Source organism: Gossypium arboreum, unplaced genomic scaffold (assembly GCF_025698485.1).
Source record: "Gossypium arboreum isolate Shixiya-1 unplaced genomic scaffold, ASM2569848v2 Contig00159_ERROPOS13710758+, whole genome shotgun sequence".
Taxonomy (NCBI): Eukaryota; Viridiplantae; Streptophyta; class Magnoliopsida; order Malvales; family Malvaceae; genus Gossypium; species Gossypium arboreum.
This window is the reverse complement of record NW_026440295.1, coordinates 267,608-280,202: the sequence shown is the minus strand read 5'-3', so window position 1 is coordinate 280,202 and position 12,595 is coordinate 267,608.

Genomic DNA, 12,595 nt, shown 5'->3' with positions numbered 1-12,595 from the left:
AGTATATAATAACTCGAAAGGATTTGAATTTGCAACAATGGAGATGGCTCGAATTACTTAAATACTATGAGTTAGTAATCAATTATCATCCAAGGAAAGTAAATTTGGCCGTAGATGTTTTGAGTATAAAATCTTTATCAGCTTTGAGAGCAATGAATACAAAGCTGACATTATCTTATGATGGTTCAATTTTAGCTGAGTTAAAAGCTAAACCAATATTTCTTCAACAAATTTGTGAAACTCAGAAAGGTGATAGTGAATTGCAAGCTAAAAGAGTGTAACACCCTGAAACCGTGGCCGTCATAGGGATCGAACACGAGGTGTAATCGGCTTAATTCATCACTTATACTCAAACAATTTATTTTAAAACTCCGGACAAACTGTCAATCTGCATTATAGTCACTTAAAATTCATATCATGAGTTCTGAAACTTGAAATTTAATTCGAAAAATTTCCTGAAACTAGACTCATATATCTAACTACTAAAATTTTTCCACAATTTTGGTCCGTCCAATTAGTACAGTTTATTAGTTAAAATCTCCCTGTTTCAGGGTTACGACTACTCGACCTCTCATGTATTACGAACAGATATCTCTCTGTGAGATTCAATGACTATGCCGTTTGTCCCTAATAAAACTAAACTCAATAAGGAATCTTTAAATATAAGGTATGACTTCTAATTATCTTTTAGAAATTATGATGAATTTCCAAATTCGAACAGGGGATCCAGAATTGTTCTGACCTGTTTCACGAGATTTTAAATATCTCATACAATATAGCTCATATTCTTGTTTTACTTCTTCATGTGAAAATAGACTCATCAAGCTTCGATTCCATAATTTATTCATTATTTAATTCCATTTATACTATTTTAGTGATTTTTCAATCACTCTGCTGTCTGCATCTATTATTAGAGTAAATTTTACCTATTAGAGTAATTTAACAAACATATCACCAAGTATGATCATGACTAGCCATACAAAGGCTAATCATTACCAAGCATTTCCTTACTACTCAATAACCATATCGTGAGTGTAACAACGGAAATGATTAGCCATGACAAACGGCATAATAATCAAATAGACTTTAACTATTGCTTATAACTAAGTATCATAAGACCAAATCCAACTTAACATTTATGCCATTTTGCATGGCTAAAAGTATACATACCAAAGTTCAAACAAAACATAATAGCCTATACATGCGAAATGTTCTCTTAGACCAACTAAGAAGAAGATACCAAAAAGTTGCAAGCTGGTGTGATGACTTGACGATGGTCCCTAGCACAAAAAATGGATCAAAGGAACCTAAAAAGTGACAAATAAACACAAGAATGAGTATATAACTCAGATAAGTCATAAGCATTACATGCTTCTGTCCATTTATAAAATATCATAAAAGAAAACAAATAATGCAAGATTAGGTACTCCATCCATACCGACTATGCTATAATTTCACGCACATTTATCATTACATGCTCTCAACTAGCCAAGCCTCCATTGACATCTCGTATGATATTCGATATGATATTTGATGCATTTCCACACATCATTTTATTTTCGTTTAGATTATACTAATAATAGAATTTCATCTATTCCACAATAATCTTATGTTCCTAACTTCAAATATAATCACCACATAGGTTCAAGACTTACCAAGCTCAGGTTCCAAATATAAACATAACGTCTATTCCTTATGAACTCAAAATATCTACTCATTCCTCATCCATGATTTACTCGATAAAGTCGCACACTTAACGTTAATAATTATTGAAAATATATAGTAAGTCCGCACACTTAGTGCTTAATAGTCAAACTTACACTTAGTGCTATACAATTAAACTTCGCACACTTAGTGCCAATCTCATTATCGTAAATGTTTATACACTTTTACTTAGTCTTGAAATCAACAACTCAATACATCTCACTTCTTTTTACAATCGATAATTTTGTCACTACATGCATTTATATATCATCCCATTCGGCATAAGTACATAAGTATTATGATTATTTAAATCAATACAAAATATATGCTTAACAACTTACCTTGTGTTGGGTAAAACGGTTCCAACTCGGCTACTCGATGTTCTTTCCTTTGCCTTTGCTTGATTCTCCTCCTTTAACTTCTTGAGCTTAATCAATAAATTAACTAGTTTAACCGTCTTGCTAAATATTTATATCAAAATATTAATGATTTCATATCATAGGAGATACATGACTAATTCTTATCTTCCTACCATATGCCATCTAAGTACCCTTTTAGGTAGAAAATTAACATATGGGTTGTAATAAGACATTGGCTACTAACTAGATTTTCACAAGAATTTAGTAAAAGTAACATAAATCCTACCTTAATCAACCCCTTTTGAGTTGGTAGAATGTCTAGAGCATTTCTTCTTTCCTTCTCTAACTCACAACAATTGCAAGAAAAGAAAGAAGATGAATACTCCCTCTTCCTTCCTTATTTTATTCATCTTTTCTTTTAATTCCTTTCTTTAATTTATTTTAATTGCTAACAAATAAAAGAATTGCATTGAAATTCAACCTAGTGGATGGGCATCATGGCTTGGCCACCACTACTTGGGTTTTGGGCAATTTGACATGCAAACCTAAGTTTCCTCACTTTGTTATTATTTGGTCCTTACATATCCCCCTATCATATTTTCTTAAGTTCTCAACTAAGTCAATCACATGAAATTCACATTCATAACTCTAAATTAAAACATCAAATTTTCACACATGCACTAATACTCATAGAGGATATGCAACCAAATTTTAAATAAATTTTGGGACTCGGTCTTGTGGCCTCGAAACCACATTCGACTAGGGTCGAATTAGGCATTTGTCACAAGAGTGCTATGCTAGGTCGACTAGTAATTCAAAGTACCAAATCTAATCTAATGATTATTTGATGTTTTGAGGTAGAATCTACGTCTGAAAAAATCGAGTTGATTCAAAAAAATTATACAAGGCACATAGTGGTTATTCTACATCCATCCTAGAAGTACTAAAATATATAATGATTTGAAGATTTTTTTGGTGGTTGGATATGAAACGAGATATTTTTAGTTTGTATTGAAGTGTTTGATTTGTCAACAAGTGAAAGCCAAGCATCAAGTGCCTTGGGTTTGCTTCAACTGTGATGATACCAAAGTGGAAATGGGATAGAGATTATAGATTTAAGTATCGGGATTACCTCTACTTAGAAGAAGAAAGATGCAATTTGGGTTGTCATTGATCGACTAACGAAATCGCACATTTCATTCGATCGTCTTGACTATTCACTTGAGCGACTACGAGTTGTACATTGCTAAGATTGTTAGATTGCATGGAGTACCAATTTTGATTATTTGGATAGATATCCGAGGGTTTACATCATGATTTTGGAAGAAGTTGCAAGAAGCTTTGGGTACAAAATTGAATTTTAGTAATGACTTTTCATCCAAGTAAACCGACGGTCAATTTGAGAGAATAATTCAGGTTCTTGAAGATATGATCTGATGTTACGTTTTTTAATTCGAAGGCAACTAGAAGAAATATTTACCACTGGTTGAATTTGCATATAATAACAGTTTTTAATTGAGTATAAAGATGGCACCATATGAAGTCTTATATGGTTGCAAATGTTGAACTCCATTGTATTGGACCAAGCTTAGTGAGAAATAGATTCACGGGTTAATTTGATTATAGAAACCAAAGATATTAAATTTTAGAAGTAAAAGTAATTCATGAATTTTTGAAAGCGACTTCAGATAAATCGGAAATCATATGCGATTTGAAACAAAAGATATTAAATTTTAGATCGGTGATAAAGTGTTTACGAAAGTATCTCAAGTGGAAGAAAATCCTTAGGTTTGGTTGCAAAGGCAAGTTGAGTCCGCATTTCATCAAACCATATGAGATCATTGAACAAATAGGGCCGATGGCATATTGTCTAGCTTTTCGATTGCGTTAGAAAAGATTCACAATGTGTTTCATATATAGATGTTGCAAATATAGATCTGATCCATCCCATGTAATTTCTCCATTAGAGATTGAAATCCAACCTAATATGACATACAATGAAGAACTTATCGAAATTCTAGCACGTGAGATTAAGCAGTTGAGAAATAAAAGCATAGCTCTCTTGAAAGTACTTTGTCAATGACATGGTGTCAAAGAGGCTACGTGGGAACCAGGGGAAGCTATGAGAAAATAGTACCCTAACCTGTTTACTGGTAAGATTTTAGGAGATGAAAATCCCTAAAGGGGGAGTTGTAACAGCCCGTTTTTAGTCAAATCAGAACAGTAGTTTTGGGACCACAAATCTAAAGTTAAAATATTTATTTTATTATTATTTTAATGTTTACAGCATGATTGAGTGATTGTGAGAAATTTTAGTGAAGTAATTTTATCGTTTAAATGGTCAATTTTAGAAAAAGGACTAAATCGTCGTAAAATGCAAAAGTATTGTTCTATAAGTTAAAAGGTTTAATAGCTATGAAATTAAATGCTTGAAGGGTTTATGTTGTAATTATACCATTTTTATATTAAATGACAAAGATGGACAAGAGATTAAGTGTTTTTAATATTAATAGTCAAGGTTAAATAAGTAATTTAGTAATAAATTAATAATAAGTAAAACCAAAGTTAAGATTTTGTTCATCTTTCTTTATTATTTCTGAAATTGAAGGAGAGTAAACCATTTAAGGTTTTGAAACAGTAGGTCACTTTGGAGCTCAATTATCAAGAGCGAAATTGAGATCTAGATCGGTGGAAAAGTAAAGTTATCAAGCGATTAACTTATTTCATCGTTTCGATTCAAAGTAAGTTCGTATGTGATAACTTTCAATAAAAATGTATTTCATATGCTTTGATATTGCATAAATTGTGAATCGAGGCTGTGGATATGAGCGATAGTGATTCAACGATGATTCAACATTGAAATCCAGTTGAACCTTAGGAATAGTTTAATATGCTAGTGACATGTCATTAGGGGATATAGTGAGTTGGCTTAGGGCCATGATTTTAGCGCTTCGGGTGTGACTTATACCAATTTGGCTTCGGGCCATGCATATCGTGATTTGGCTTGGGCCATGATATCGATACTTCAAAGATAAGTTACCTTGATTTGGCTATAGGACATGGTATAGGTACTTATTGTATGAGACCATGAGTATAAGACCTCTATTTGAATGGTTTGTAACATCCCAAATTAGGGCCTAGTCGAGCAAGTGGTTTCAAGACCACAAATTCAAGTAGAAATAATTATTTTATGATTATTATGAGGTCTATGATCACGATTTCATGCTTGTGTGAAAATTTCATGAAGAAATTTATTGATAAAATGTTTAATTTAACTTTAGGACTAAATTGAAAAGTTACAAATTATGATATTATAAAAGCTTTAAGTATGAAATAGCTTTGGATTAATAATTAGGGGTCTTTAAATAGCAATTTGTCCAATTTTATTTTATGAACAAAAATGGGCATAAGTAGGTCAAATTTGAAAGTTTAGCAAAAAGGGCATTTTGGTTACTTGGTTAATAAAAGAATTAAAAGGGAAAATAAGTCAAAAATCTTGTCCATCTTCATCTACCTTGGCTGAAATTTCCATGCTCACCTTAGCTAGGGTTTTTTCAACTTTCAAGCTCAATAGTAAGTACATCCTAGCCCCGTTTTTAATGTTCTTTACATTTTTGAAGTTTTCATCAATCGATCTAACTATTTCTACCATTATTTTGAGCTAGAGTTCATGTTTAAAAACTTTCCCATCTGTGACATGCATGTATCTTGATGTTTAATGGAGGAATATGAAAGTTTGATGTGTGTTTAACATCTTTTCTTGAGTGATTTTTGATGGAAATCTGGGACCTATTTGTAAAAGGTGCAAAATAAGTAGTAAGGTGTATGTTTTAATGAGAAATGTGGGCTGCTATGAGGCATGCTATAAGTTTGCCTAGGCAACAAAGAAAATGAACACATTTCATTTTACGAGCCTAGGGGCTAATTGTAATTATCTTAAAGTTTAAGGGCAAAATTGTAATTTTGCCAAAGTATGATTATGGACTGATTTGAACAATGTGATAAATAAGTGAAATTTGCTATTATAGATCAAGAAAAGCAGTGTCGAGACCTAAGCAGGAAAGAACAAGGTTGTGGACTAAATCGAATAGTTAGCCATATTTTGAGTGCGAGGTAAGTTCGTGAGAAAAATAATGCAACGTTACATTATTATGTATTTAATGCTTTAATATTCCATGAATTGTATAATTGTTTTTGTGGAATTAATTAATGATGACTCGATGACGATTCGACAAAGTTTGATAACTCAAAACCCCAGTTGAACCTTAGGAATAGTTAGGATACAAATGTCATGACATTAGGGTTATGTGCGATCCCATGTAAGACCATGTCTAGGAAATGGCTTTGCCTTTCATATGTAATTTCGTGTATGACCATAGCTGGGCTATCGGCATCTATATGTGATCCCATGTAAAACCATGTTTGGGACATGGCATTGGCATCGATCTATGATCCCATGTAAGACCATGTGTGACAACCCGAATTAGGGCCTAATCGGAATAGTGGTTTCGTGACCACAAATCCGAGATAGAAATAATTGTTTTATAATTATTTTGGGGTTTATGATATGATTGCATGATTGTGTGAAAATTTCGTGATGAAATTCTATGCCTAAAGTGCCTAAATTGAAAGTAGGGACTAAATCGAATAAGTTGCAAAATTTGCATCCCAGAAGTTTTTAGTATGAAATTGTTTTGGAATATTAATTAGGAGGTCTTAAATAGCAATTTGACCAATTTTAAGTTCATGGACAAAATTAGGACATGGAAGGAATTTTTGAAAGTTTAGTAAGGAGGGCATTTTGGTCATTTGGATATTAAATGAAATAAAATGGGAAAAATAACACAAAATTGATCATCATCCTCCTTAGTTGCTGCCGAATTCTCCCTCTCTCCATAGCTAGGGTTTCTTCAATTTTCAAGCTCCATAGTAAGTGATTCCAAGCCCGTTTTTAATGTTCTACGTTTTTGGAATCCAGGAAGCTCGATTAAGCTTATGCTAGTAATAATTTAACCTAGGGTTCACATTTGGAAAAATACCCATAGGTGAAATTTGTATTTTGATGTTTTATGATAGAATATGAGGTTTTAAATTATGTTAAATAACTTGTGCTACTCGGTTTTAAGTGAAAAGCGAGGAAAAGCAGCATAATCGGTAAAAATACCTATTGTTCATAACTATATGATAGAGTGAGAATTTGATGTTGTTGTAGAAGAGAAAATGTTCAGCATATCATAAAATATAAGAATAAGGGCTGAAATTAAATTCCGAGCCTAGGGGCAAAATTGTAATTTTGAAAAAAGTTAGGGGGCAAAAATGTAATTTTTCCATGATGTGATTTTGGATTGAAATAAATAATATGAGTATTAAATGAGCTAAATGTGTTATTATAGATCAAGAAAGGCGGAATTGATCTCGAGCAGGGAAGGAAAAAGTTTTGGACTAAATTGCAAAATTTCCACATTTTGCACCAAGGTAAGTTGTATGTAAATATTACAATAATTTCATGTACATTCTTATATTTCAGCCTATTATATAAATATACTAGCTGATGTTAAAATATAAATCGACTATTGGAAGAATGGAAATAAATATAGAGAGATCCGGTTGAACATTGAGATCGAATGAAATAGAGGGCGTGCTAGGTCACATGTATGATCTTGAGTGCACATCATGTGTACAAGAAAGCTACGAGACACCCTGTAGTAGCTAGGTCACATGTGTGATCGAGATGTATCCCATGTAGACAAGAGAGCTACGTGAAAGATAAATGTAGCTAGGTAGCATGCGTGATTCCAAGTGAAGGACACCATGTAGACAAGAGAGCTACGTGAAGATAAATGTAGCTAGGTGCATGCGTGATTCCAAGTGAAGGACACCATGTAGACAAGAGAGCTCTGAGACAAATCGGTTGGGTCGCATGAGTGGTACTAAGTGTTCACCATGTGTACAAGAGAGCCGAACTAAGCGAAGTATGATGGTGGGGTACGTGTCTTTGAAACCATTAAATATCGAGGATTGATCCGAATTGTTCAGCGGGATGGTTTTGTGGTGATATTGTGGTTTGGACCTACACTTATGGTGAATGAAATGTGGTGAAAATGATTTGTGGTATATACATATATAAGATAAAATGAGGTTAGCATAAAGAATGTGTGAAAGAGTGAAATTAGCATTAAAAGCTGTTTTAGATGGTAGCAGTGACGTGATTTTGAAAAATCACCAAAAATAGGAGGAATATAATTAGAGGTTGAATGAGATGTGAAATTAAAACTTAATGAGTCTACTTTCATATAAAAGAAACAGAAAGCAAAGGAATTCTATTTTTGAGATATTTACAATTGTATGTGACTTGCTCGGGATGAATACGTGATCCCTGTTCCAACTTTGAAAAATCATTAAAAATTGTACAAAGCAAATTAAGAAATATAGTTTACATGCCTAAATTCCTTATTGAGACTAGTTTTAAATGAAACAGACTTCAGGGTTGTTTGAATTGTGTACTGAGAGAAATTCAATTTGTAGTGAGCAGAGAATTCGAGATCGGTCGAAGTATGTAACAGAAACTTTAACTAATAAACTGTACTAATCGGATGAACCAAAAATTATAGAAAAAAATTAGCAAAAAGCTTTATGAGTCTAGATTCAGGGAAATTTTACGGTTTGAATTTGAGTTTTGTAACTCGAGTTATGATTTATTTAGTGAATATGATGCAGTGAGACAACTTAATCAAAGTGGAATGAATAGTGAAGTTAAAGTAGATATACTTAAATTGTTGTGTAAACATGTTAGATTTTTTAATTAGTATTTACATACTTACTTACTAAGCTATAAGCTTACTTTGTTTCTCTCTTTTGTCTTATAGTGTTCTTGACTTGCTCGGGAGTTAAGGATCGTGAAGATCTACCGCACTATCATACTTTAGGGTATTTGAACTAAAGGTTTTGAATTATGGCATGTATAGTAGGCTTAATTATTTTGTTACGTGTCATATTTGTCTAGGTTTAAGATATTGAATTCTGATGCTACGACCAACTAATTTGTACAAGCCATTAAAGTTGGCTAATATTGTTCAAGACATATATTATATGATGCACTATCAAATTGGATGACATATTTATATTTGGTTATGTTTAATGGTATGTGTTATGTTACGGTAATACCTTGTATCTGTTAAGTGATGATAGCGGGTAAGGGGTGTTACATTTAGTAGTATCGAGCTATGGTTTAGTGGTTCTCGGACTAATAAAGTGTGTGTAAAAGTCTAGCTATACATGCCATAAAAATATTGTGATAGTGTGGTGACTCTGATTATTCTAAGCTGTGTTTTGTTTTAATATAGTAATGGATCTGAAGGAAGCTGTGTGATGATCTTTGCTAATGTCGCCGACTCCGCTTGAGGGACGCGCTTTGTGGAAATGAACACGAGACATTGAGACAAGGAGATGAGGCTCGGATGCCTTTCTCCAAATGATGAACAATTGGTATCTTGAATTTATTGAGCAAATCCAAATGCTCAACCTCCTCCACCCCTCACTATACCTCGGGCGATTCACATGTTGCTCAAGGTATAGATTTGGTAAGAATGAACAAGCCTCAGGTTGACAAGATTCGAAAACAAGGGGCGAAGAGTTTAGAGCAAGGTCGATGATGATCTACGAAAGCGGAATTCGGCTTGAAAATTCTACCGTGTATTTGATGAGCTCTCATGTACACCGAGGAATGCTTAAAGTGTCTTTGTATCACTTTTGAGAGATTGACTTACCAGCTTTGTGGAAGACTTTGGTTGCAGTGGTGCCAAAAGAAAAAGTTACTTGGGATTTCTTCGGGAAGAATTTAGAAAGAAATACATAAGTCGTGATTTATTGATCAAAAGCGGAAGGAGTTCCTTGAATTGAGCGAGGAAAATGTATGTAGTATGAGCAGCGAATTTGTAAGACTGACAAGTATGCTTGAGGAATGTGTGTCCACAGAGGCCATTATATGTAGAAGATTTGAAGATGGGCTGAATGAGGACATTAAAGTGCTTGTAGGAATTTTGGAGTTGAAAGAATTTGTAGTATTGGTTGATCGAGCTCTTAAGCGAAGAATTGAACAAAGAAAGAAGAAAAGGCTGCTATTGAGGCCGAGATGTCGAGAAAAAGACGGATAAGCAAAGCCATTTCAATCTCAACCAAAGAGGTCCAAAGAGACAAACCCTCGAATAGCAGGTTTCAATTGAGGATTCACCACGAGAGATCGTGGTAGAGCATATTAGGGGTCTAAAGCTCAAGCTACTTGGTGGCAAGTGGGGTAATGTGCGACCTAGAAAGCCCAGTGTCGACAATGTGGCGAGCAACATTATGGTGAGTGTTGGGGACCGGGCGAGCTTGTTTCAGTCTTGAGTTCTCGCGAGCATTTTATTAGAGATTGTGGGAGAAAGTTAAAGAAGAAAGATTTGAGTGCTAGACGAGAATACCACCGCTAGTAGAGGTAGAACACCGAGAAATCTGGAGGTGGGACTAGTAGTAATGCGTGATGAAAGATTTAACGGCAAGATCGAAGCTAGAGCACACTGCTGGAGCTTATACTATCGTGCAGAGAAGATGCATCATCTCCGATGTTATTCTTGGTACATTTTCTCTCTATGATACTATTGTTATTGCATTGATTGATCCCGGGTCCCTCATTCCTATATTTGCATGAATTTAGTATCCAATAAAAGTTTGCTGTTGAATTCTTGAGTTCTGATTAAAGTGTCGAACCCTTAGGCCAATATGTGCTAGTTGACAAGGTTTGCAAGAATTGCCCATTAATGATTCAAGGTCCTTTACATTTTCCGGCCAACTTGATCTTGTTACCATTTGGTGAGTTTGGCGTTATCTTGGGAATGGATGGTTAACATTGTATGATGCTAAGGTAGATTGTAAACAAAAGACACTAGAGTTGAAATGTGAAAATGGAGAAATTACGTGGGTTGAAACAGATGAATCAAATAAATTGCCTATGGTGATTTAGCACATGTGCGCAAGAAATACATGAGAAAGGGTGTGAAGCTTATAAAAGCATGTAATGAATATTGAGTTGCCTCAACTGAAATTTGAATCGATGACAGATAGTGCATGAGTTTCGGATGTATTTCTGAGGAATTGCACAGGTTGCCTCCGAGCAGAGAGATAGATTTTGCCATTGATTTGTTGCTTGATCTTTACCGATCTCGATTGCTCCTTAATCATCGGCCAAGGTCGCTAAAGCATCGCCATCCCGTTCTCATCTCGTGGAGGTGATGTCATTGAACTCTTAGTAACCCCAAACTACCATTCGATAATTGATCAACTTAGGTCTCTTGTCTCCAATTCACCTCTTAGCCGATAGATTACTAACGCAGAATCTCCATATACTTCTAGGGTTTTTATGCCTCTTTCTATGGCCGCTTGGAGCCCCATGATGCATGCTTCAGATTCAGCCAAATTATTTGTACAAATAAAATCCAACTTACACGTGAACGGGTAATGGTCACCATTCGGTACCAAGACCGCCTCAATCCCATTTCCACGCATTAGAAGCCCCATCAAAATTTAGCTTCCATGGCGAATCTTCGCTTGTTGCTATACACATTAGCTCCTCATTTGGAAAATCAAAATTCAATGGCTCGTAATCTTCCAAAGCTCCACTGCCAAGAAATCTACCACTACACTTCCTTTGATAGCCTTTTGACTTACATAGACTATATCGAACTCGAAAGCAAAATTTGCCATCCTCATTCTACCATTTAGAGTCGTTGATTCCATCATGTATTTTAATGGATCTAATTTTGATATGAGCCAAGTAGTATGGTATAGCACTATCTTAATTGTGGTCCAAATCAACGACAACACAATTTTTCGATTGGCTAATATCTCAATAGCCGAATTTCATGTAGATAATAAATTGCCTTTTCTTTTTCCCCACTCGTCATGTCGACCCAAGACACATCCCATAGAATTGCTGAACACGACAAGTATAGTATTAACGTTTATCGGACTAGGCGAAGATAACACCGAGCATTCAACAAATATCGCTTGACTCTCTCGAAAGCATTCTAGCATTCTTTATCCCAAGCACCTTGATTGTGCTTTCGAGGAGACGAAGATAGGATCACATTTCTCACCAATTGTGAAATGAACCAAGCAATGTAATTCAACCTTCCTAGGAATCCTCGAACTTCTTTTTGAGTACATGGTGGAGGGGAGTTCGTAATTTATAGTGATGCATCATTGACAGGCCTTGGATGTGTGTTGATGCAAGAGGGTAAAGTGGTAGCTTATGCTTCGAGACAGTTAAAACCGCATGAGAAGAACTATCCTACACATGATTTGGAACTGGCCGCTGTTGTTTTTGCCTTGAAGATTTGGCGACATTATTTGTATGGTGAAAATGCGAATTTTCTTGATCACAAAAGTTTGAAGTACTTGATGAATCAAAAGGATCTGAATCTGCGACAGCGAAGATGGCTTGAATTATTAAAGGATTATGATTTAGTGATTGATTATCATCCGGGAAAAGCAAATGT